The sequence below is a fragment of the Lissotriton helveticus genome, chromosome 8, assembly GCF_964261635.1.
Source record: "Lissotriton helveticus chromosome 8, aLisHel1.1, whole genome shotgun sequence".
In the NCBI taxonomy this organism is placed as follows: domain Eukaryota; kingdom Metazoa; phylum Chordata; class Amphibia; order Caudata; family Salamandridae; genus Lissotriton; species Lissotriton helveticus.
In genome coordinates this window covers 71,768,181-71,796,072 of record NC_136069.1, presented here as the reverse complement: position 1 = coordinate 71,796,072, position 27,892 = coordinate 71,768,181, and the positions used below count along the sequence as shown (strand labels likewise).

At 45.6% G+C, this 27,892-nt stretch overlaps 1 protein-coding gene across 3 annotated transcripts in view; it reads left to right on the top strand.

Moving 5' to 3' along the window:
- NR1I2 (nuclear receptor subfamily 1 group I member 2) overlaps nucleotides 1–27,892 on the top strand; it is a 363,371-nt gene that overhangs the window by 201,014 nt on the left and 134,465 nt on the right. The window lies entirely within an intron of this gene.

The window sequence follows — 27,892 nt, the reverse complement described above, 5'->3', positions numbered from 1 at the left end:
AAGCGTTACACGTGTAAAGTTGACTTGGCAGTCTTCACAACATGCCGATCTCCCATTCTTCTTTAAAGCTTATGCATGGCAGTAATCATTTCAGAAAATAATACCACAATCTGAACAGTTTTTTAATGAGTCCAAGAAATTACCTTAACTGCTCCATATCCTGTTTAGGAGGCACATCTTCAGTAGCTCTCATGATTTTCAACTTGGACACCACACCCTTCCCTGGAACTTGGTTTCCCAGATAATCCACAACACTCAGAGCAAACCTGCATTTCCCTCCCTCTCCTTTGTAGAGTCATACCATGCTCCATTAAGATTTTCAGCCCCATCTCCAATCTTACATCGTGCTTCTTGACATCTTTTCCATACACCACAATGTCATCCTGAAAATACATTTCTCCACACGTGTTCCCAAACAAACTTCTCAAAACACCAGAGATGCAGAGATGCGGATGCAAAATCAAGGGGCATGAACCTATGTGCGCTCTCTGGTAACAAATGAGTAAGATGTTTAGATTCTTCACTAAGCCCGATTTATGATATGCCTACAACATTTCAAGAAATGTGAAGCACTCTGCATCTTTCAGGTCACCTAGCAATCCGGATATTACACAATCAGCCCATATAGTCTGGTTGATCCCCAAGTCGATGCACATACTGAGCAACATGTCTACCTTGAGTGTCAACATAACTGGGGCCAGCCATTCAGAACTTTCATTTGGCGAGCTAATCTCAAGCTCACATAACTTCTAAAAGTCTTTGCGCAATTCCTCTCTCAATCCCAGAGGTACTTTTAACACCCTGTGCACAACTGCACATCACACCTTGAGCACCACTTGCACTGCATTATCCTGTAAAATGAATCTCTGTTAAATCATTTTCCTAATACTTTCTCTGAAAACCTCAGGGAACAACTGTGGCCACTTCAAAGTGCATCTATTTTACTCTTCAGTCTGAGTGACTTTATGAATGACGTCCAGCACGATATTCAATTCACCCTTGTCATGCCAATCGAGCAAGTTTGAACCTTCCTTGGCCTTATACACTACCTTACTGACAACATTACCATCAAGCTCCAACTGCAGTTAAACTCGCCCTTCACCTTCTCTTTCTGCCATAGGCTAATATTTTGATCCTTGAGTTTCTCGAAGCAATGGGTTGAAAAATCTCAAATACATTTTCACCAGTTGGAGAGCAGGGCGAACCTGAATCGGCTTTAACTTTCACTTTGTGACCGGGGATAGTAATATTGCAGTTTCCTCCTCTCCCGCATAGTACAACAATCTCACTAGATATGTAATTGCATTCCACAGGCAATACATTGCCATTCATCGCTGTCAATATCCTTACTCACCCAGCCAACAGTGCTACTTTGTACCATAGCTAATTTCCACACGCATGTGAAAAGGGGTCCATTTTGCTGCAGTTAAAACAAAAATGAGACCAAGCAGGACATTGCTTTACATTTCCTAAGTGTGACCTACTGCTACATCTGAAACATATAATGTCCATGTTATCCTTGCATTGTTTCTTCTGCTAATCAGCATTACTACTTTTTTGTGCCCAAAACTGGGCTTCGGTACATCCTGGACCTTGAAACTAGGAGTTTTGAGTTCCCGTGTAGAAAAGTCACTGGCAGTGGATATTTCTTGCATGTGCGCCTCTGAATGTTCAATAGCACAAGCTGTACTTGAAGCTTGTTCCAAGTCTGGTCAACAATGATCTTTCCTGAATTCTTTTGTTATTGTTTTTTCAATAAGATCTGATAATTTTGTCCTTTAAATGACTGTAATTACATGTTACAGCAAGTATTCAAAGTGGAGCTATAAAATCATTAGTAGGATCTTATGCTTGCTGGGAAGAATATTCAAGGGCCAAAACAATGCTGTGGAAAGAAATTATTTCCAACCAACTACAAAAAGTGAACTCTGTGGAAGTAGTTAGTTCAATGCGATGAGTGGTTACTACTGGAGCCAAGGTCTCAAGTTGCTTCAGCACCACAAGCGCTATGCAAGTGTTGAGGCAATGCTACATTGTGCTGCTCACCATGTCAATTATCATGGGTAAGAGCAATTAATGCACAGGAATAAGATAGCCCAGCCGGCATACAGGCTTTTGACTGGTGCGCTCATCATTAAACCATACAGGATTGGGCCTTGTATGCACTGAAACTGAATTGAGACTGTCCCAGTGTCCCTGCATGACAATAGGGAGGTATGACGATGCGTTGGCCCGTTGTTCGTTTTTCATCCAGTAGGGCTTATACCAACTTGTCCTCCAGTTGTTCGCCGTGCATTGGCCTGGCCTGGTTAACGCACTGTCTGCTGTTTGGACCTTCTCTGATTAGGGTCCGGGTAAAGCTGTGGTTAGGATGGAAGGTGAAGCAATAATCAACCAGGTGTCTGAGCTCCTCACACTCACTGAAATGAGGGTGCTTGATCATTCTGCATTCGCGCTATTTCAGTACATCTGCTTCTGTCTTGGGACCTACATGTCACAGATCAAAGTTAAGAAGACACATAACAATCAATGTGATCTGTCTAATGGTGCCCCTGCTTCAGCTGATCTAGGGTGGGGCTTCTCTATTTCTTGGTAAGCAGAACATTCCGGAACGATGTCCTAAGACCCAACACTTAGTGGCTGGACTGACAAGTTTATTTTAGGCTTCCAAGTGGAATAAAGGAAATGTGTAATAGTGGTGTTTTATTTTGCTGCAGATTTTAAAGAGATTGCCTTAGGAAAGATAGAATTTGACCACCTATTTAAAAGTGGAAAAGTGGATAAATATCTAGTTCCATTCAGCGGGGCTGATTCCAGAGAAAGCCCTGCCCCATCCTGTTCTAAGTTAGACCAGTGAGTTGCGATACCGCATCGACTTAATATGGTCTCTTGCAGGAAGCCAGTCAGCGATAGAGCTCATCACACAGACAGGATCCCTCCAGCTCATGCCAATGATCAGCAGTTCCTTGACCAAAAAACTCTGGAACTGGGAGAGAAATTAGGGGTGCATTCCCTTTGATGTGAAACAAAGTGAAACTGTACTTTGAGTTAAGTTGAAGGTTGGGTTCCTCCAACTTTCCTTCTCTCCGGGACTCTTTGCAACTCTGATGCCAAGGTGTTGTCCTGGGAGAATTGTATGCTAATTGAATGGCATCGGCCTAACATTGTACCCCTCATTTTCTATTGTGAAAAGGCTGAAATAAGAGTGCAGACTAAATGTAAATAGCCTAGTGACCAAGAAGAACCTCAGATTCTGGTAGTGCTTCCTGGGATAGGAACTGACCGAAAGAGCTCAGAGACCAGGAAAGGGCTCCAAGCTTAATGGGGAGACGGATGGGGACAAAGGTAAATGTGACTGTAGGGTGGTCTTTCTTTTACATGTGTCCTGTTCTTCTCTCAAAAGTATATTCTAGCATATTGTAATTCAAAAGCTTATTTTGTACATATTTTTTTAGCTGGTTTGGGTTGGAAACTCAGCTCTGCCCGGACTCTTGTTGTCCCTTTTGGTGCAGTGGAAGTTGCACTGCTTACTAGGAGTTTTTTTAATGGGTTAACAAAAGCATAAATGTTTGGTCACTTCGACCTACTGAGACTCGCTCCTCCATCTACCACCTATCCAAGGTGACTGACCCCTGACCATCAAATGGTTCTAATCCTTTCTTTTGTCTCAGCCAAGCTTATATTACACTGCAAAGGTCTTAAAAACAGATACCACACAGTCAATACGAGTATCCGATTGAAGGTTAATAAATGTACGCTTTTGTAATACATAACAATTAATATGCTGCTATTTTATTGACTGTTGTAATTGTTTTATGACCTGTGTAGTCCTAGAAAAGAGGAAGCTTTCGAATAATTTGATGGTCGGGGGTCACCTTGAGTGACCTTGGGTAAAATGCTAAAAAGAACACGGTGGTCCACGGAGGAGCCTGCTGTGGGCAAGTCCAAGTGGACAAAGGCATTCTGCACAGTCAACCATAGTATCACCATTGGCATCCTTTTCCACCCCCCCCACATAATATACATTTCCCATAAATAAACACACAACACATTTTTGGTTTGGGTGAAGTGGCTGCAGGTTTATTACATACACCGTTATGTAATAGGTGGGTTATCTTACGGGCGATCCAAGGGCAGGCAACCAACTGGGCCGTCTGCAGAGACCTATTAAGCTACTCTCTGTGCCATACCTAGGGCGGAAGCCGGATTGAAATGGAGTCGGGTCATTGTTATGATACTTTCATGTTCCATCGCTCAGTGGGTTGTATGTGATGAAGTCTTCTTTGCAGAGGTGCTTTTTCAGCTCGTTCCTAAATTGGAGCAGCGGTGGGGCTGTCCTGATGGATACAAGGCAGTTGTTCCAGGTCTTGGGTGCTTATATGAAGAAGGCCGGTTGCCTTTATTTTTTTTATTTTTTGTGTCTCTGGTATGATGGTGTCCTGGCTGTGAACATGCCGAGAGCTGCTGGAGGTGGTGAACTGGTCATCCAGATGGGCAGCGGTGCCAGCTCTCATGGCTTTCCAGATGATGCAGTTGGTTTTGAAGATGGTGCGGGCAGGCGGTGGAGTTAAAGCAGCAAGGGGTCACGTGCTCTGATTTCTCTAGGCTTTGCGTCCTGCCGCTGGTCTTGGATGCCCAGAAGAAGGGTGGCTTGTGTGGACTCTACCAGGCCTTGTAGCAGGGCACTGCTACCATCCACATGCAAGAGGGCTTGAAAGTTGGCCTGACTTTGTTTTCTGGGAGAAATTTCTCACTTTTTTAGTTGAGAGTTTTGGAATCTTGCTGTGTTAGTTTTCTTGGCGATGTGTATGTTCTCAAAAGATTCTCCGATTTGCTAAGTTTTTTTCTATTTTTCTCAGCCCAGGTGCTGTTTATTGAAAGCAGAAACTGCCATTCAGGTTCACAGCAATGACTTTGTAGAAAAAGGATGCGAATGCAACATGCAATTTAAACCATAAGCGTTATTTTCTGAACTACAAACTGACTCACCAGCTTTATTCCGTTTTGTGGATAATAACCATAATTATATTAATGATAATAATCCAGTCGCTGTTGGTTTCGTCATCTTATATCTACGCACGCACACACAATCCATACTCTGACTTGTAGCGACACGCACATAAATGCCGATACCCACGCAGGTTACACATACTCACACACTGGCAGATATGTACAGGTGCACACACACCTATATTCAAACACTAGGACATATTCACACAGACTCATGCAGAGGCATGTGGGCACATGCATAAAGAGACACTTGGAGTGAAACACACAGACACTCAAACATACCCTACACAAACACACACTCAGACATGCTCTTAAACAAATCCACACACTAAAACACTCTGACGCCCACACACACTGGCAGGCACATACAGGAAATAAATGTATTAAAATCGCCTTCACATCAAAGGAAACTGATTACCCATTACCTCCACAGTAATGAAGATACACCCATCATTGCTCCCGTCACACGGAATATGCAGTTAATCATTGCCCCATTATACGGAATATGCAGTTAATCATTGCCCCATTATACGGAATATGCTGACAATCATTGCCCCATTATACGTAATATGCTGGGAATCATTGCCCTCATTATATGGAATATGTTAAGTTATGTTATGTTAAATTAGCTCTTCTATAGCGCACGGCTACTCGGAGGAGTGTCCCGGCGCTTTGGCGAAGAGTGAAGCAAGGTTAGGTACAGCATAGCAGTGATCCAGAAAAGACACAGACTACAGAGTGAAAAGCCAGGTCTTTAGCTCCTTTCTAAAGGCTAGCAGATTAGTCATCAGTCTTAAGAATCGAGGGAGATCGTTCCAGCACCGGGGCGCAAGGTACCGAAAAGAGCGACCTCCGATTCGAGCGCGCCTAATGGAAGGAACCACCGCTTTGGCCTCGAAGGCAGACCTGAGAGCTCTTCTGGGGACATAGAAGGCTATCCGCTTACGGAGATAGTGAGGACCAATTCCGTGAAGCGCCTTAAAAGCCAGAGTCAAGGTTTTAAACGTGACTCTCTTGGCCATCGGAAGCCAATGGAGTTGCTCCAAAAGCTCCGAGGCCCGCGCCCTCCGGGGAAGTCCAAAGATGGCTCTGGCCGCCGAGTTCTGCACCACCTGCAGACGGGCCATCAGATATTTGGGAAGGCCCAAATAAAGCGCGTTCACGTAATCGAGGCGTGATCCTATCAAGGCCTGCACCGTTATCCTTTTGTGATGAAAGGACAGCAAAGGGAGAAATTTTCGTAGCATCCTAAGGATGCCGAAACATTTCCCCGTCAGCCCGATGATCTGAGGTCTCAGGGAAAGGTCGGCATCGCACAAGAAGCCAAGATTCTTCGCCTTTACTGCTACCGTGGAAGGAGGGGACATATCACACGGCCACCATGACTTCCAGGCCGGGTCGGGAGAGCAGCCGAAGAAGAGCAACTCGGATTTGTCTGAGTTGCACTTCAGACTATGTCCCTGAAACCACTCAAAAACGGCTTCCAGACATTCCCGAATCCGCCCGCCGTCGAAATCCTCCCCCTTGCCACATGAAAAAAGAAGCTGCGTATCATCCGCGTAGGAGACGATCTGGGCACCAAAAGACTCCGCCACCGCCGCAAGAGGGGCCATATAGATATTAAAAAGGGTGGGGCTCAGGATGGACCCCTGAGGAACCCCCACCTCGAGCGGCGGCATTTCGGCGGAGAACGGCGGTGCCCAGACCACTTGCCGGCGGTTGGTCAGGAACGACTTAAACCAATCCAACACCGTCCCACGAAAGCCTATCTCCCAGAGTCTTAAAAGGAGACCGGCGTGGGGCACGGTGTCGAAAGCCGCCGACAAGTCCAGCATGACCAAGATGGCTTTTCCCCCTCCATCCAATATCTCGCGGATAGCATCAGTGATCTCAAGAAGAGCCGTCTCCGTGCTAAAATTATCACGGAAACCCGACTGAGAGTCGTGCAGAATGTTATTACTCTCTATAAAGGTGGAAATAGAGAGGTGCACGTGCTTCTCGATCACTTTGGCCAGCGAGGGGAGGAGGGAGATTGGTCTATAGTTCGCATGTGCAAGAGGGTCTAAAGATGGTTTCTTCAGCAGCGGGAGGATAAGGGCATGCTTCCAAGAATCCGGTACCTCTCCGGAAGACAGGGAGGCATTGAGCATAGGATTGATCAGATTGTTGACTGCCGGCGCAATCTTCCCCAAGCACTTAGCAGGGCAGGGGTCAAGCGGCGAGCCCGATTTGAGCCGAGAGAGCAGATTCAAAGAGGAAGCATGGGAGATAGACGGAAAAATCCTGAGCAGAGGACCCGCCGCCTCTGCAGCAGAAAGCCCAGATACTGGGGGGTCAGCCAGAGGAGAAGGTGCCGGAAAAGAGCCCTGAATGATTTTAATTTTATTGGTGAAAAATTCACCAAGTTGGCTGATCCAGACAGCGCTATGTGCATGAGTAGGTGTGCCGGATACAGGTGACACAAATTCCCGTACAACTTTAAAAATTTCCTTGCTTATGCATTCGGCGGCATCAATTCTACGCTCTAAGTACACCTTTTTTGCCTCAAAGATGTGCTTATGATAGACATAGATAAGCTCCTTATATTTGCTCTTATCTTCGGGATCATATCTTCGTCTCCAAGCCCTCTCTGCCCTCTTACATTCTTGACGCATTGAGGCCAAGAGTGGGGTAAACCAAGGGGCCGATGTCTGTTGACCCGCAGCCTTACTCGGCTTGCCCGGGGCGAGCTCCTCCAATCTCATGGACAACCACTTCTGAAACAGTTCCAGGTCCTGTTCCAGGAAACCTGTAAGCTGACAGGGATAACGAACAAGAGCGTCGGCTAGCATGTCCGCCGTGACTCGGTGGAAAGGTCGGGACCGTCTTGTTGCGTCAGTCACCCCTCTAGAACCAGATGAGACTGTAGCTAAGATGCAAAATCTGATCAGATAATGGTCGGTCCACAGGACTGGCAAAGGAGAAGATGCCTCTATAGTCCTAGTGGAAAAGATCTGATCCAACACATGGCCTTTAACATGCGTAGGATTGACCACATAAGGGGTCATCCCGAATGGACACACCATGTCAGAAAGCTTGATGGTATCAGCGTCTAAGGGTTTATCCATGTGTAGATTAAAATCTCCCAGAAGGATACAGTGCTCAGATCTGAGACACGGCACAGACAGAGCGGCCTGCAGGTCATCAAAGAAGGTGCCCAGCGGGCCAGGAGCCCTGTAGATAATGATCCCTGAACAAGTTTGGCACGGGGACAGTTTCAGGGTGAAACCAAGGGCCTCACAGCCAGCAATGGTCTCCACCGCGAAAGTCCGGCAGGGGATGCTATTATCCACTATAATCGCTACTCCACCACCTCTGCCGTTATCTCTATCTCTCCTAAAGATGGTATAATTTGGAGGAATAGCAGCGGCAACATCGGGGGCGGAGCTATCACTCAGCCATGTCTCAGTGAGAAACAGACACATGATTTTAGAGTCTGTTAGCAAATTCCAGATGTCTGTGGAATGCTTGCTGAGTGATCTGGTGTTGAGCAGATAACAGGGGTACTGGGGTGAGTTACATCCAGCAGCACCATCCTCCTTAGGGAAAAGATTCCAACCACAACCCGAACAGCCCTTCCTCAGCGACCGACCGCCCGGGAAGACATGATGGCATGCAGGCGCAGAATGCCTAAGTGCAGATAACTCGCTAGATGAATAACATAACATAGCTCACAATAACTAAAAACAACGAACAGCTAAAAAGCCTACCACGCCGCCTCGCCGCCCTCCGAGACGCTGACGAGCGCAGACGGGCAGGACTCTGGCACGACTCAGGCACAGAGAAGGCACGCCCGCTGCGCGTCACCGCTGCGCGCCATCAGGCGAGCTTTAAATAGGCAGCTCCCCCAGTCCACGAGCGTGAGGACGCTCAAAGATGGCGCTCAGAGAAACTCACCACTACAAGATGGCGCTCCCCGCCCTCTGCCTCCCCGGAACCGGACCCGCTAAACAGCGGTGGGTATCCAAACAATTAGAGTGCGGGTGAGTGGCCAGAGACCCTGAGATTAAAACCAGGGGAAAAGAAAAATAAAATTAAATAAAATGAAAAACGGGATGATTAAAATCCAGAGTAGCGCTGAGAGAGCGCGCGTGGGCTGCAGCAAAGCGCTGCTGCAATCCTGACCTCAGGTCCAATTCGCCAGGATATGCTGATAATCATTGCCCCCATTATACAGAATATGCTGACAATCATTTCCCCGTCACACGGAATATGCTGATAATCATTGCCTCCATTATACGGAATATACTGATAGTCATTGCCCCATTATACGGAGTATATGCTGATAATCATTGCCCCCCGTCACACGGAATATGCTGATAATGATTGCCCCATTATACGGAATATGCAGATAATCATTGCCCCCATTATACAGAATATGCTGATCATCATCGCCCCGTCACACGGAATATGCTGATAATCATTGCCCCATTATACGGAATATGCTTATAGTTATTGCCCCATTATATGGAATATGCTTATGATCATTGCCTCCATTATATGGAATATGCTGATAATCATTGCCTCCATTATACGGAATATGCTGATAATCATTGCCCCGTGATACGGAATATGCTGAATTTTGCCCCCGTTACAAGGAATATGTTGATCATTGCCCCATTATACAGAATATGCTGATTATTGCCCCTGTTACAGGGAATATGCTGATGATCTTTGCCCCCCTTTATACAGAATATGCTGATTGCCCCCATTACAGGAAAAATGCTGATAATCATTGTCCCTATTATATGTAATATGCTGATTATCAGCATATTCCATATAACGAGGGCAATGATTATCAGCATATTACATATAATAGGGACAATGATTATCAGCATATTCCATATAACGAGGGCAATGATTATCATTCCCCCTTTATACAGAATATGCTGATAATCATTGCCCCATTATATGGAATATGCTGATAATCATTGCCCCGTTATATGGAATATGCTTATAATCATTGCCCCCGTTATATGGAATATGCTGATAATCATTGCCCCATTATATGGAATATGCTGATAATCATTGCCCCCGTTATATGGAATATGCTGATAATCATTGCCCCCATTATACAGAATATGTTGATTATTGCCCCCGTTACAGGGAATATGCTGATGATCATTGCCCCCTTTATACAGAATATGCTGATTATTGCCCCCATTACAGGGAATATGCTAATAATCATTGCCTCCATTATATGGAATATGCTATTAATCATTGCCCCCGTCACACGGAATATGCTGATGATCATTGCCCCCATTATACGGAATATGCTGATGATCATTGCCCCCCGTTATAGAGAATATGCTGATAATCATTGCCCCATGATTCGGAATATGCTGATGATCATTGCCCCCGTTATACGGAATATGCTGATAATCCTTGCCCCCGTTATATGGAATATGCTGATAATCCTTGCCCCCGTTATATGGAATATGCTGATCATCCTTGCCCCCGTTATATAGAATATGCTGATCATCACTGACCCCGTTATATGGAATATGCTGATAATTATTGCCCGTGATATGGAATATGCTGATGATCATTTCCCCTTTATACAGAATATGATGATTATTGCCCCCATTATATGGAATATGCTGATAATCCTTGCCCCCATTATATGGAATATGCTGATAATCATTGCCCCCGTTATATGGAATATACTGATAATCATTGCCTCCATTATATGGAATATGCTGATAATCATTGCCTCCATTATACGGAATATGCTGATAATTATTCCCCTGTGATATGGAATATGCTGAATTTTGCCCCCGTTACAGGGAATATGTTGATCATTGCCCCATTATACAGAATATGCTGATTATTGCCCCCGTTACAGGGAATATGCTGATGATCATTGCCCCTTTATACAGAATATGATGATTATTGCCCCCATTATGTGGAATATGCTGATAATCCTTGCCCCTGTTATATGAAATATGCTGATAATCCTTGCCCCCATTATATGGAATATGCTGATCATCATAGCCCCGTTATATGGAATATGGTGATAATCATTGCCCCCGTTATATGGAATATGCTGATAATCATTGCCCCCATTATATGGAATATGGTGATAATCATTGCCCCCGTCACTCAGAGTATGCTGATAATTATTGCCCTGTGATATGGAATATGCTGATGATCATTGGCCCTTTATACAGAATATGATGATTATTGCCCCCATTATATGGAATATGCTGATAATCCTTGCTCCCATTATATGGAATATGCTGATAATCATTGCTCCTGTTATATGGAATATACTGATAATCATTGCCTCCATTATATGGAATATGCTGATAATTATTCCCCTGTGATACGGAATATGCTGAATTTTGCCCCCGTTACAGGGAATATGTTGATCATTGCCCCATTATACAGAATATGCTGATTATTGCCCCTGTTACAGGGAATATGATGATGATCATTGCCCCCCTTTATACAGAATATGCTGATTATTGCCCCCGTTACAGGGAATATGCTGATGATCATTGCCCCTTTATACAGAATATGATGATTATTGCCCCCATTATATGGAATATGCTGATAATCCTTGCCCCCGTTATATGGAATATGCTGATGATCATTGCCCCCATTATACGGAATATGCTGATAATCATTGCCCAGTGATACGGAATATGCTGATGATCATTGCCCCCGTTATACAGAATCTGCTGATGATCATTGCCCCCATTATACGGAATATGCTGATATTCATTGCCCCATTACATGGAATATGCTGATAATCATTGCCCCCATTATATGCTGATAATCATTGCCCCGTTATACAGAATATGCTGATAATGAATGCCCCAGTTATATGGAATATGCTGATAATCATTGCCCTCGTTATACGGAATATGCTGATAATCATTGCCCCCATTATATGGAATATGCTGATAATCATTGCCCCCCTTATATGGAATATGCTGATAATCATGGCCCCGTTATACAGAATATGCTGGTAATCATTGCCCCAGTTATACGGAATATGCTGATAATCCTTGCCCCCATTATATGGAATATGCTGATAATCATTGCACCCGTTATATGGAATATGCTGATATTCATTGCCCCCATTATATGGAATATGCTGATAATCATTGCCCCCATTATACGGAATATGCTGATCGTTATTGCCCCTAATGCAGGAAATCTACCAGTGCTACAGTTGAGACCACCAGTTCTCTATCCTAGGTTTTCTTTGCTTTACTTGTGTTGCTCCCATGAATCATGCTAAAGATACCAACTTTATTTTTAGCCTACAATGTCGAATTTCTTCACATTTACAAGGCGCTTTACATTTTTATGTATGTCACCTAAATGAATCTGCTAATGTGAATTGTCTAAACTGTTACAGACCCCTGAATATGTGTCGTGAACCCCAAGGTAAGAGCCTTAGTTTACTAGCATCAAAGAGGCTTTTCTATGCCCTCCTGCAATCTTTCAAACCAGTTTGATTGTACATTTTTATTAAACTTGCCAGCTGTTTTTGACCGTTCTAACCCCACCTTTTACATCATATAACTAAAAAAAAGCTGTACAGGAGTCCAAGATATCAAAGCTTGCCATAGCCTCCAGATCATATATATTGATTATTCATTACATGGATAATCTGGCCTTCTCGCTCATGGTTCTGTTTTATCGAAGTTCGACTATTACTACTGGTAAATTTCTCTGCGTGTTCAGCCTGTTGCATACAGGATGCAACTAAGTGGTAAGGAATTTGGATAATTATGATTCACCCGCATTGAGGAATAGGCCCATATTCATTGTTCCCACCAGGGCAATGTGCTAATCTACATTGTCCCCAGTAGCTTAATCATTGTCCGTTTTGTAGTAAATATGCCACTATTCCCAATAGAAGGGATATGTCCTTCATTGCCCCTAACAAAGAGGATATGTTCATATTCATTGCCCCAGTAGAGAAGATATGTTCATATTTATTGCCCCAGTAGAGAGGATATGTTTTTTTTTTTTGCAGAGTTTTATATAGCGCGAACTAGAACCGAACCGAATCAGTTATCAGAGCGCTTTACATAGCACCAGTTACGTTACATGAGGACACACTTTCATTATAGGCACGGGGAGATTAAGTGATTTGCCCAGAATCACAGGGGGTTTTTGGCGTCGTTACCGAGACTCGAACCCTGTTCATATTCATTGCCCCAGTAGAGAAGATATGTTCATAGCCCCAGTAGAGAAGATATGTTCATATTCATTGCCCCTAATAAATATTATATGTTCATATTCATTGCCCCAGTAGAGGATATGTCCATATTCATTGCATCTAATAAATATATGTTCATATTCATTGCCCCTAATAAATATATGTTCATATTCATTGACCCTAATAAATATTATATGTTCATATTCATTGCCCCAGTAGAGAGCATATGTCCATATTCATTGCACCTAATAAATATATGTTCATATTCATTGCCTCTAATAAATATATGTTCATATTCATTGCCCCTAATAAATATTATATGTTCATATTCATTGCCCCAGTAGAGAGGATATGTCCATATTCATTGCACCTAATAAATATATGTTCATATTCAATGCCCCTAATAAATATTATATGTTCATATTCATTGCCCCAGTAGAGGATATGTCCATATTCATTGCACCTAATAAATATATGTTCATATTCATTGCCCCTAATAAATATATGTTCATATTCATTGCCCCTAATAAATATTATATGTTCATATTCATTGCCCCAGTAGAGAGGATATGTCCATATTCATTGCACCTAATAAATATATGTTCATATTCATTGCCCCTAATAAATATATGTTCATATTCATTGCCCCAGTAGAGAGGATATGTCCATATTCATTGCACCTAATAAATATATGTTCATATTCATTGCCCCTAATAAATATATGTTCATATTCATTGCCCCTAATAAATATTATATGTTCATATTCATTGCCCCAGTAGAGAGGATATGTCCATATTCATTGCACCTAATAAATATATGTTCATATTCATTGCCCCTAATAAATATGATATGTTCATATTCATTGCCCCTAATAAATATTATATGTTCATATTCATTGCCCCAGTAGAGAGGATGTGTCCATATTCATTGCCCCTAATGAAGATCTGTTCATATTCATTCCCCTGATGAAGATATGTTCATATTCATTGCCCCTGATGAAGATATGTTCATATTCATTGCCCCTGATGAAGATATGTTCATATTCATTGCCCCTAATAAAGAGGTTGGGTCCATATTCATTGCGCTTAACAGAGGGAATACGCCCACAACCACTGCCTCTAATAGAGGCACTATGCCAGTACGCATTGCTACTAATGGAAACCACAATTCGAGAAACATTCCCTCAAAGTAAGGAAATACACCATTTTTAATTATGCCTAGTAGAGGGTGTTTGTCATAAGTCACTGACTGTAAAATAGGTAATAAGCAAGTATTCGTTGCTCCTAATAGAGGAAGTATGTCGGTTTCAGTGCCCATCATAGAGGGACTGTGCCAGAGATCATGGTCTCGATGCTGCCACTGTTCGTCATGGCCAGCTGTGGCCAGTAGGGATGGAAAATATAAAACTGTTAAATGGTAAATTGTACACTACAGTCTTAATCTTTGCTTTTCGTCTAGGCTTAAAACTTAATGAAGTTCCCGGTCATTATGTCCTAGGTTTAACCCCTTGTGTCCGCATGACGGAACCACGCCGTCATGAGCCACGGGCAGCCCGTGACTCATGACTGCGTGGTTCCGTCACGAGCACGTAAGCGCCACAGTTCTTTGCGTGGGACCAGGCAACATCCAAAGGATTATTTTTAGCTGCTTTAGGATGGTGAAACAGGTTGAGGCGACCTTGACTGCTTGCTGCCTCATTGACAGCTGATCGTCCATGATTATGCCTAGATTGCGGACCTGTTGTGCAGGTTGAGGAAGAGTGCCCATTTGAGGAGGCCAGTGCTGGGGGCCCCAGAGATCTTTATTTTTCCCAAAAATTAGTACTTGTTTTTTCGCCGTTAAGTTTTAGCAAGTTGGCTTGCATCCAACCTGCTATATTTTGTAGCCCTGCCTGGAGAGAAGATGACTTGGATGCCTCTTTGATGGAAAGGCAGAAGATTAGCTGGGTGTCATTGGCGTAGGAAAAAATAGACAGCCCAGCGTCTTCAGCAATCATAGCCAGAGGTCTAATGTAGACATTGAACAGTAGTGGGCAGAGAATGGAGCCCTGCGGTACTCCGTGAGGAGACACATGGGACTTAGAACTGGCTGATGGAGAAAAGACCTGAAAGTACAGTCTGCCAGGAAATCAGTGAGCCATTTGAGTGCTGCCCTGACAACGCCCAGTGATTGTAAAGCTTTTAGTAGGGCGGTATGTGACAGTGTTGAAAGCAGCACTCAAATCAAGCAGTAGGAGTGCCACAGTTTCACCCATATCATGGCAGTGGCGCAAGGTTTCCGTAACTCCCAAAAGAGTGGTTTCCATAGAGAAACCAGCTCTGCCACCAGACTGTGATGCATTAAGATATTTGGGGAGTCAACCAAAATGCGTCAATTGCTGGTTAATATGTTTTTCTAGTATTTTGGAAAAGGCTAGAAGTAGAGATCGGGCGGAAATCGGATGGTTCCTCCGGATCAGCATTGGCTTTTTTTATTTTTTTTTAGGAGTTGGAGAACCATGGTGTTTCCATTCAGATGGAACAACTGCTTCCTGCAGGGATGCATTGAGCAACTCCATGATTAGGTTAGTTAGAAGATTCAGCGGGCACGCGCAGTAAGGGAGGCTGCCTACCTAGTGGCGCCTCTATCTAGCCAGATAGCTAGGACAGGAGGAGCTGTGGGAGAGGCTGCGCTCCACCCTCCCTGTCAGTCTGCTGTCATTGGCAGCGAGCAGCTGGTGGGCGGTGCTCTCAATGCACATCTGTCCCTCTCTAGCTCACATCTGTGCTCTCCGCCATCTTGGAGACGGTTCTAATAGAGGTCTGGATTTAGGAAGGTTGCTCTGGAAAGAAGGGGAGGATGCCGAAGCCTAAGGTGTCTTTGATAATCAAACACCAAAGAAGGGGAACTGGGAGCTAATGGAGAAAGGTCCAGTCCCCGTGCTCTCAATGTCTACGTGTCAATCACTGGAGGGTAACTGTTCCTAGAAAACAAACCCGGCCTAGTGGGTCACTAGAAGTACAGGCGAAGGAAAGCCGAATTCCTACACAGGTTATTGGTTGGATATAAAGAGGTGAGCGGGCGAATTCCTTCTTGTTAGAGAAGTGCCCTCACACACCCAGGCGGGTGTCATGCTTCATCATTGGGCGTTGCTCCTTGTGGGGGCGGCGCTGCCGTCTCCCACAAGCCCCATGAGAGGGCTCTTTGTCGAAGATCTTTTTAGAGGAACGCCGCTGTTGAGTGCAGGTGTGAGTGAGTTAAAATTATCATACTGGTACCCTGATTATTATTTTTTTATTCTGGGGTCCGTGCGATGTGGTTAAAAACTGGAGCCAAGCAGAATACTCTTGATCTGGTTGTCAGAGTTGGGAGTATTTTCCTTCTGTGTATCTCCGTGCTTGTGGTAATAATAAAAAGTGGTGGTTTCAAGTCGACATGTTTCACACCGATTGTGGTCCCTAATGGATCGAATGGTGTTTCTTCAGGACCATGGAAGATTTGGAAAGTGAGGTGCATGGGTCTGGGACGGCGACACTCAATTCTGTAGTAATACCTAGATTCAGGTGTGGTCAGGGCGACTCTGCACCCGAACAGGTTCGACCTCCTACGTATCAGTATCCAACCCCAAAGAGTCTTGTAGGGAGTCCTCATCGGCATATAGCACAACTTGAGTTGTAAATAATGACCTCTGCACGAGACAAGTCAGTTACCTGCCCACCGCTGCTCGCCCTCCGTTGTTTTCTAGGAACAGTTACACTCCAGTCTTTGATAATCACCCACACATCGCACTCAACCTGGCTTTCCACTCCTGAGGCGCCCTGCTTGACTTGAGCTGAGTTGGTGGTTGCAGGTGGTGCCCACCGGCGCCTGTTTTTGGGGACCAACACTTATATTATTCATCCTCATCAGACTTTAACCAGATGTGACCAGTGGAGTGCCCTGTCTCCAGGCACCTTCCTAATGGGAGTGAACACCCCTTCTGCAGTAATGCCATTGCAGCATTGTGCATTTACAGACTCTGCTGCAACTGCAAAACATGCATTGACAAAGCCAAGAGGTTTGACTCTACTGTAGCGCATGTAGAGGCTTACACCGCCCACACTCACTGAAATTGATGAGCCATGAATGCACATATGCAAAGAGAGCAACATACCTGCAGACATCATGCACACAGACCAACATATCAATAGACACGCTCACTAACACTCTCTCTCACTATCACCCTGTCTCTCTCTCTCTCTCACTCTCTCTCACTATCACTCTCAATCTCTCTCACTCACTCACTCACTCTCTCTCTCACACAGGCACTCTCACTCTCTCACACATGCACACTCTCACTCTCACACACGCACTCACGCGCACTCTCACATGCACTCTCACACGCGCACTCTCACATGCACTCTCACACGCGCACTCGTGCGCACTCTCACACGCGCACTCGTGCGCACTCTCACACGCGCACTCTCACGCGCACTCTCACGCGCACTCTCACGCGCACTCTCACGCACTCTCATGCACTCTCACGCGCGCACTCTCACGCGCGCACTCTCACGCGCGCACTCTCACGCGCACTCTCACGCGCACTCTCACGCGCACTCTCACACTCTCACGCTCACACGCTCACTCTCACGCTCTTTCACGCTCACACTCTTTCACGCTCACACTCTTTCACGCTCACACTCTTTCACGCTCACACTCTTTCACGCTCACACTCTTTCACGCTCACACTCTTTCACGCTCACACTCTTTCACGCTCACTCTTTCACGCTCACTCTTTCACGCTCACTCTTTCACGCTCACACTCTTTCACGCTCACACTCTTTCACGCTCACACTCTTTCACGCTCACACTCTTTCACGCTCACACTCTTTCACGCTCACTCTTTCACGCTCACACTCTTTCACGCTCACACTCTTTCACGCTCTCCCTCTCTCCCTCTCTCCCTCTCTCCCTCTCTCACTCTCTCACTCTCTCACTCTCTCACTCTCTCACTCTCTCACTCTCTCACTCTCTCACTCTCTCACTCTCTCACTCTCTCACTCTCTCACTCTCTCACTCTCTCACTCTCTCACTCTCTCACTCTCTCACTCTCTCACTCTCTCACTCTCTCACTCTCTCACTCTCTCACACTCTCTCTCACTCTCTCTCTCACACACACACACACTCTCTCTCTCCCACACACACACTCTCTCTCTCCCACACACACACTCTCTCTCCCACACACACACTCTCTCTCCCACACACACTCTCTCTCACACACACTCTCTCTCTTCCACACACACACTCTCTCTCTTCCACACACACTCTCACTCTTCCACACACACACTCTCTCTCTTCCACACACACACTCTCTCTCTCACTTTCACACACACACACACACACACACACACACACACACACACACACACACACACACACACACACATACATACATACATACATACATACACACACACACACACACACACACACACACACACACACACACACACACACACACACACACACACACACACACACACGTGAAATAGGATAACTCTGTATTGACTCTTGGATTATGAAAGATTGGACAAGAAGTGCACACTGCACAGACGCAGAAGGATCATTTGAGAGGCACATGCTCCTCGCACTTTGCTCCTGCTGCCTCCTCCGCCTGCCCCACCGTCTCGGGTGTATGCGAAGGGATCCTTTCCTGTAACCAGGCTCATGCACTCCAATAAGTGTGTCCCAGTGGGGTGTGATGTCCTCTACTGCCAGGATGCGCTTTTCCTGCCTTCTGTAGGAGATGTGGGGGGCGAAGCAGTTAACCTCACTGCAGCACTGATGTCCAAAGGAGGCTGTAGGAGAAGAGAGCAAGGCGACAACAGCGACCCTGGTTGATGCAGTTTATTTATGAAAGGCTCCCATGTTTCCAATAGCTGCCTGACTGTAGTAGTGTAGCCAGTGTCACAGGACCTAGTGAAAGGTAGGAAATTGCCCCCCCCCACTAAGGGCCCGATTCACAGAAGTAACTTGAGACAAAATCCTAAACGTACTACCATTTTGGTATTCACAGAAGGCACTTACTCATTTCGGTATTCACAGAAGTTAGGAGTTCTAACTTTAGGATTCCTAAATGCCTTCTGTGAATATCGAAAGTCTTAGAATTAGGATTTTTCTCAGTTTAGGAGTCGCAAATTTAAATTAGCTTGAAACATTTTAAGCTAAAGCGCTGGTGCCGCGATACAAAAGTAAACAAATAGAAAACAAATGGCTGCCAGGTTCTTTTTTTTCTGTTTATTTACATTTGTTACAATTGTGGCAAACGTGCTTTAACGTAAAATGTTTTAAGCGCGAGGGCCGCGATTTATTTATAATCACTCCAGATCTGTATGCACCCCTGCCATCTACATTACGTGAACCAGTCTTTCATCTGAAAATCTTTCCCAGAAGATTTCCGTTCAAAGATTTAATTCTGTTCAAGAACGCAGTCCACAGGAAAGTGTGTCGTGTTTGCCAAACTCCTTAAGAGAAGTTGTTTGCAACAGAGAATGTTGCCGAGCACTATAGTGAAACAAAACATGAGTCTGGCACCGCTGTCTCCAATCTGTTGAAATCAGCAAGAAGCCCAGCCCACCTACGCCCAACTCAGTGACCAGATGTAAATTGAAATGTAAATTGATACTTGTATAGCGCGCTACTCACCCGCAAGGGTCTCAAGGCGCTTGTACGAATACCGCTGTGGAACCCATCCTTGCTTTCCCTATGAGGTGTCAACTCCTGGGCACCCCCATGGTGGAGGCCAGGCATCCTTAGCGTTGTGGGGGCCGTTGTGGAGATTAAGCAAGCTATTGCCCAGAGTTGCAGAGTGGGACTCCATGATTGGAATAGGCACCGAGGCGAGAATTATCAGGTCCGTGGAATTTTTGAGCCCAAGACCCGCCGAGGTGGGGAATTGAACCCTGGTCCCGGGTTAGACCTCTGCATCAGGGTCTGCCGCTCTAACCACTGAGCCACACTTATCCACTCCACTCCAGATCAGCAAGACTCCAGAGCTATGAAACCAACTACAATTACTGTTTGCAATAAAACGAAAGATGGACGTAGCCACCTTGTAGAGTGCTGGAAAAACACCTAAAATTACATAATCCCTATTCATGAATCCTCCATCGGATTCATCACAATGAACTTCTGCAGTCCAAGCAAAGCTGAAAAGAAGTTTAAATAAACTAACTAGGAAGCTCTACTACTTAATGGGAGTAATTCGGAGAAGACCTGCATGTACACCAGCGCCAGGATACCTCATTGAGGACGCCCTATGACTTAACAAAGATTCTTTATTCATGAATTAAACCCAGGGCTTTAAGTGGGCCGGGTCTCACCGGGCTCTGAGCACCAGCAGTTTTTTCAGGGGGTCTCAAAATGGGTCTCGTGCTCGGTTTTGTGCCCTGGCACAGGCGGTACTTTTTTTTTTCCCAGACTGCAATGACACAGCAGGCACAGGATGTGCGCTGCTCACACTGCTCACTTCTCACTAATGGAGAAGTTACGGCATGACGTCAAGCCAGGTGAGTGTTGTAGGGGAAGGGAACTCCTTTAAAGAGTCATATTCTCTCTGGATTTCCCTTCTCTTTTTGAAACTCCGGAGCAGCAACATTGTTGTGGTTTCACCAGGGCTTTAGGTGGAAGTTTTTTCAATATTCTGTACAAGCTATAGTTGCTGCTTATTTATCTTATGCAACTAGCAACCATTGGCAAAGCCAATAGTTGTGACTTGTAGGTATGATGTGACTTTTATCATATATCTAGACGCAATGACAGGAACAGCAAAATACATGTCGGGCGGCACACTGTGCTAAACACAGATTTTTAGCTTGCGTGTTTTTAAGCCACGCCCTCAATTACATTGACCACGCCCCTTTGAGAGACCTCCCAGTTTTTTCATCCCACTTAAAGCTCTGATTAAACCTGTATGTATATAAATATTCTTAAGTAAACAGGATCACTTATTCCACACTCTGATGTAACCTTCAGGAAACGGTGTATAGTGTTGTACTAACCCGTTGGCGGCTGCCGTCGGCCATTGGCCGACGGCAGCTCTACCTCGCTGGTACTGCCGTCGGCCAATGGCCGACGCGACCGCACCCGTTTTTTAAAACAGCTGCAAAAAAGCGGAAGCAGCCAACGGGTTAAACTTCTACATAAACAAGAACAAGATTGTTCATTTCAAAGGGCTGGTTTGGCAATATTTACATTACACACTCACACAATTCGTGTTACCTAATGTAATCTGCACTTGTAAATATTACAGATTTTAACCATTTGTATGGTGTTTTGCCATTAGGGCGTCTTCGGTACAGCTCGTGTCGTGCTTTGGTTAATCTCCCCGTGGGGTGCCCTCCACACACCACCACCCATCGCTGCTTGCCATGTTAACCCCTCCTCCCATTCTGCTTTAACCCCTTCCATGCGTTCGTCAGCCAATGGCCGTCGCGAGCATTATCTCCGTAGTACTGCGCACGTCTGTTGGCAGACGCGGCCCGCCCACTCTGCTAAACCGTAATTCCACCGTGGTTGAGCGGTTATCCATTTTGTAATTAAGCTCTCGTGTTTCATCCGTTCATCTAATAGCAGGCAATTTGCAGAGTAGACGACGGAGTTCTCGCTGCAGTCCAGTAACTTTTTTTATTCCTAGGAACATTTCAAACAGATTTTTATTCAGTCCACCCAAAACATCTTTAAAAAGACCTTAGACCCCCTCACTGAAACAAACGGAGATGACTTTAACACAAAACAGTCGGTAGCTTATCACAAACATATGACGTGTTTGAGTTGCTTAGACTCCCTTTCGAATCAATTAAAGGGTTTTCCCTTATCCAGTTCCATGCAAGGTTAGTGTGAAGCCCCCAGGCTAACTTTGGAAAACAAATTCTATCGGAGCCATTTTTGTTTTTCTTAAAGTAACAAAGAAGTTGCCGATGATAAACATATTCTTGTTCCAAAGTCACTCCTCTGCTCGAAATGAATGACTAGATATCCCTAAAAGAAAGGTGGCCCCCAGATTAAATATACATAAATTCACACTGATAGAGCGCAGGCTCACCTGCTTGTTTTTATCATACTCACCTGGGCCCATAAAATGTACTCTTTGAACAGGTAAACCCACGCTAATCAGATATTTTAATGAACCTATTAGGACTTAACTTATTAACCTTTGACTTCCCAATCCTTGTCACCGGTACCTAAAGCTCTAAGGGATCAAAGGGAGTTAGCATAATAGGTAATAAATATCACATTTTCACTCATAAAAATACCACAGACTCGGGGAAAGGTTTAAACACTTAATCTACGTAAATTCTTAAATGTCAGAGTCCATACCAAATCCATTAAAGCTCATTTAATTAGAAAGAATATGATCAAAGCAAGTTGAGGTAAAAATAGTACGAGATTTCATTTAGCATTGAAACATAGGAAGGGTAAGAAAAGGGAAACAATACAGTGACAAAACCCACATGAATTTATAGTCACCTAGAATGGTGTGAAGACCAACCTGGCCATGGGCTGGGATAAAGACAGAAACCCCGATGGTTCAGGTGTCAACAGGATAGAAGAGGTGTAGACCAGAATCAGGACAGGTTCGGACCAAATTCGATCAGGACAGGACCACCACAGGCTAGAACTGGCACCCACAGCTAACGTGCAACGCCAGCGTTACACCCCTCTCTGCAGCTAACAGCCGAACCCCGATTGGGTCATCGATAACCTTCCCTGAACCCCAATTGGGTATTCGATTCTTCTGACAGAGTGCTCTGCCAGCACCTCTGCTCTCGATCGCATATTGAGTGCGTTGGGTCAGTGACAGGTCAGCTATTCGAACAAGTCGGACAATCTAACTAGCTAAGCCTACCTTAGTTATACCATTTTCCAGGGTAGTGTACCACCCCCCAATGTTGCTAACGTGTGAATCCCCAATTTTGATTGGACAAAAAGATGAGGAGAGGTCATCGCACCATATTAATATGAGGTAACTTCCATTCAGAATTCAAATTAACGTTCCCTCCCATCAATTTATTTTCCCATGCATCTTTATTCAACCCGGCAGTGAATGTATCAATAACGTTGTATTTAATTTTGTACAATTCAGCTTCCTCTTGTAGAGTTGAAGGGTTAGGTTCCCAGGGTTTTCACAGTCAAGTCTGATGCTGGCATAAAATCAATGCCACGGCTTGTGAACTCTTCTAAATTCAGCACATGCGCATTCTCGGGACCCAAGATGGATCAACATTGTACTTGATTAGGCCAAACACGAGCTAATAGCAAAGTCGAAGAAGAACAGTTTTAGAACAAAGAATAAATGAATGCACTGTATACCACTCATCTCTACTCTATTCCCATTACTTTATTTTAACTACAGCGTTCGGAATTAGGCAGAACGTACAGTTTAGTGAAAGCAGCAAAGCAAGCGATTAGCACGTTAAAACATAAAACAGCCATCTTAGTACTAGTGCGCAGAAGCAAGAGTTTCCCACCAAAGCAAAGAGTATGTCATGTCACGTGAGTGTGACAGACGCATGCGCAGAAAAGTTCCTACATTACGGCGGCCATATTAGATCACTCGAGTTGCGGTTAGTAAAAAAGCACATAGGTAAGTTTCCCCTAGATACTATAAATATCATGTGGTGCATTGTTAGTAATACAAAACATGTTAATTAGTACATTGCAAATTATTTCGCGTGGGCGGAGTCCAAGCACGTTGCTTTTCGTGAGCAACTTTGCTCCATCAACACTCCGCGACATATTGGGTCTTCACACCCATGAAAACTAACTTTCTGACATCACGCCCGTGTGTAAACACGTCTGACAGACGCACATTTCAAACCACCAGGCAACTTAATTTCTTCTTTTCTCAGGCAGTTTCCGAACAGAAATATGGTAAGAGCATAGTTTAGCATGTTTCTGTGTTTGTATTTGAGGAGGCATGAAGGGATATAATTAAAGCAGAAAAGAGCCTGAAAGAAAAGCTATGCTCAGTAACTAACAGGTGTTACTTGCAGACCACTGCATGTTGCAGCAGTGAACGTTAAAATGAAATAAAACACCTTGCCGCCTTGCATCCCAACCCACAAACGGACTTATCTCTTATGTGGTGGTGGTGGACGTGGTGGTAGTGGACAATGCCTTTTATCTGTTTAAAAAACCAACACATAAATAAAAGGCATTGTCATTTACAATGCCAATTGCTGAAACCCTCGTAAATGCGAGACCTATTGCATTGCAAATGCTTGTTGTATTTGCTGTAAATTTAGACCCCATGGACAGATCTGTACCAAACTTGTCAGTCACTTAGCGCACCTAGCTAATATCTGGCTCTCTAAATTTCAGTGCTTTGCGGGGACAAAAGCTGCACGTGTCAAAAAGATGAGTTTTCTTATTTTAGCTCCCATGGGATATTTAGCTTACACCCACACCCAAAATTTCTTAATGGATTTACACCAAACTGGGCCTCAAATTAAGTTATTGAGAAAGTGTGCTTCTGTTGGTGTAAATCCATCCTGCAGTTTTTGACTTATTAGCGTTCTTTGATAGGCATAGTTGGCTTTAATGGGCTAACTCTTTTGTACATCTTGCGCGTTTTAGTCTGCAGGCCGGCCGAAATAAAGCCCTCCGTGATAAAGCTTTGTAGAATGGTTTGGGGGCTGTTATGATGCCGAAAACCATATTTCACAGGGAACTGTGAACAGGGAACTTCTTTCAGGGTTCACTTTGAAATATGTATTTTTTTTAACCACTGTATTTTGTGCAATGAAACTACAAAAACATGTAATATATATTTATGCCATGGAATTCAATATAATTTGTAGTGTGGCAGAAGTTCGATATACATGACAATAAATGCTTAAACCCTCACGGGAAGGGTGTGACTCACGTGCTCGGCAACGTTCCTGAAGGAGGGGGTCCCGGGGTGGCCAGAAGTAACTACCTCTGTCCCCTGGAGACCTTCCCCTTCCAACACTGGAAGCAACGGAAGGATATCGAACCTCAGCCACACTACAAATTGACACCACACGGGTTGGTCAAATGCGGAATAGATTCTTTATAAAGCAATTCTCATCAGGGCAATAATACAATGCACAATCAGGTTAGGGATCAGGGTTACTCTGAGGTTGGGGGTAACTAAGGAAGGGCTTGATCCGGGGAGGTCGGTGGAATGTTCCAGGTACTCACAGTCCCCACTAAGGGGGTGTCCTTAGTCCAGGTCTGGGCCAGTTCGGGGGACCAGTTAGAATAGTCCCACGGTCGCTGGTGAGGAGGCTGACACGTATCCGGTGCACGGCTCTCAATCCTCGTGCCGCGGGATACAGAGGGGCCTTGTTGCGGCTGTTTCAGGCTTACGACTCACAATCCTCGAGTCGCGTGACACAGCACAGCCTCCAGTGCGGGCCGCCTTGCGTGTTCAAGTCGTACTCCCCGGACCGATGTAGTTCTTTGAGGCGGAGGTTTATTCGAGGGTTCGTTGGTACCTTTCGAGCCCTGGGCTGTCCCCTTGCGGTTTACAGGTTTGGCGTGCACAGGATCCGGCTCGTACCTCACGAGCACTGCGGACCCCCTGGTGATTAAGTATGGGGCGCACAGGATCCGGCTTGTACCTCACGAGTGCTGCGGATCTCCTCGGGTGTTGCAGTACGGTGCGCACAGGGTCCGGCTCGTACTTCACGAGCGCTGCGGATCTCCTCGGGTGTTGCAGTACAGTGCGCACAGGGTCCGGCTCTTACCTCGCGAGCACTGCGGACCTCCTTGTGGATTTTCAGCAAGGGGCACCCAGAGTCCGGCTCAAGCCGCGACTAGGTCCCCAGGGCTCGGACAGGGGTAGATAAAAGTGTCCTCGAGGTCCAGGGGAGCCGCGACCAAGTTAGCAGGGCTCCAGGGGTTCGAGCAAGGAAGTGAACGGTCTTTACTCAGAAGGCTGGGCCGCGACCAGGTCAGCAGGGCTCCTGGGGTTCCAGCAAGGAAGCGACCGGTCTTTACTTAGCATGCTGGGCCGCGACCAGGGCTCCAGGGGTTCAAGAAAGGAAGCGAACGGTCTATACTCAGCAGTCTGGTCCGCGACCAGGTCAGCAGGGCTACAGGGGTGAGGGACGGCTCGTAGATTTCTTTCCTTCCAACAGATCAGCCGCGACCAGGTCAGCAGGCTCTCTTCTTCCAGGATTCAACTGCGCCCCCTCTACCAGCAGCTTTGGTTATACTCCTCTTTTCCTTTGAAGCTTGAGCCCTCCCAGGCGGCTTCCTTGGCCCGGGGCTAATTGTCGGTCCCTTGGGCCATCTGGCACTCTTTCCCTTTGAAGTCTCGCTGGAGAGCTCCCAGACGCTCGGTGGGGAGTGGGGCCATCCCTGGCAGGAGGTGTTATTGAAACTCCTCCGCCCCATTCAACGGAGGAGAGGCTCGCTTTCCCTCAGCTGGTATGTCGCATTGGGGGTCTAGGTTTCTCGGGGATTGGAGTGCGGTGTGGGGGCGGTGTGGGGGCTATCGGGTTGGGCCTCTGGAGGGAAGGGGGGTGCTACACGGGACTGCTACTATTCCTCCGGGGTCAGGAGGGATCGGGGCGGATAGAGGACAGGGTTAACGGGCGTTGGCTTCGCACGGGGCCAACGGACGGGGCACTGGATGTACGGAGACCCAAGCCAAGGGGGCCAGGTCTAACATCTTGTTTTTAAGTTGGGGTGTACAATCTGGGGGTAGGTCTAGGTGGGGATGCAAGTTCTTTGCCTCATTCCTATCCCTGTCGTTACTGCGGCTAACCCCATGTATCTCTAGGGGAACTATGTTTTCACCACTCACAGTTCCACCCCTTAACTTATTGGGGCCCGTTGGTTGCACAGCCTGATCCACAGTGGGTGGCGCAATGATATTCTGGCAGGCTGCGGGATCCCTTCCTCCCTCCCTTGCCGACTTATTGGCGTGACCACAGCTCACTATTTTGTGATCGGTCCTCCCAAGGTAGACATTATCAGTCTTTCCGATTTTTCAAGCCTGTTCACAATTAATGAGTCTTTTCATTAAGGGCTCCAAAGAAGATGTTATGAGGGTGCCTATTTTTAGCCAATACACTTCCTCAGTCTGCGGTAGTCCAGTTACAATTTCGTCCATGTTCATGGCATTTACTGCAGACAGAGATCCCTGTGAGACTTAAGTGATTGGAGGGTCTATATTTGGCGGCTCTGTTTGCTTGGTTTAGAGAGCTTAGGCTTCTTTCCCTTCTGCTGTGTGCCTCCTCGTGTGCTTCCTCGTTTTCTCTTAGAAGCAACCCTCTGCATGTATTCCATATATTGTAAGGGCTCTTCGTGAACTTGTGCCATGCACATAACCGTGCTCTTAGATGAATTTGGCAATGCGCTGCGTGGCAGTGATGTAGAGTTCGAGGGGTCTCCATCAGTGTTATGGGATGCTGAGGTTTGCTGTAGATTAACATTCGCCGTCTGGGGGCCAATGGCAGGGGCAGTCTGTCAGTGACTTTCTGGCAAACACACATTCATAATACCCCCCAGAGATGATCTTTTTGAAAACACAGGGTCCATAGAGAGATGTCGCTCCGTGATGGCGATCTCATGGGCAACCACAGATGTAGCCCTCGTTATGAATTGGTCAAGAGTTCCTGCAACATACCCAATTCCAGCTGCTTTCCTCCCTCTCCCCTCACATGCTGCCAT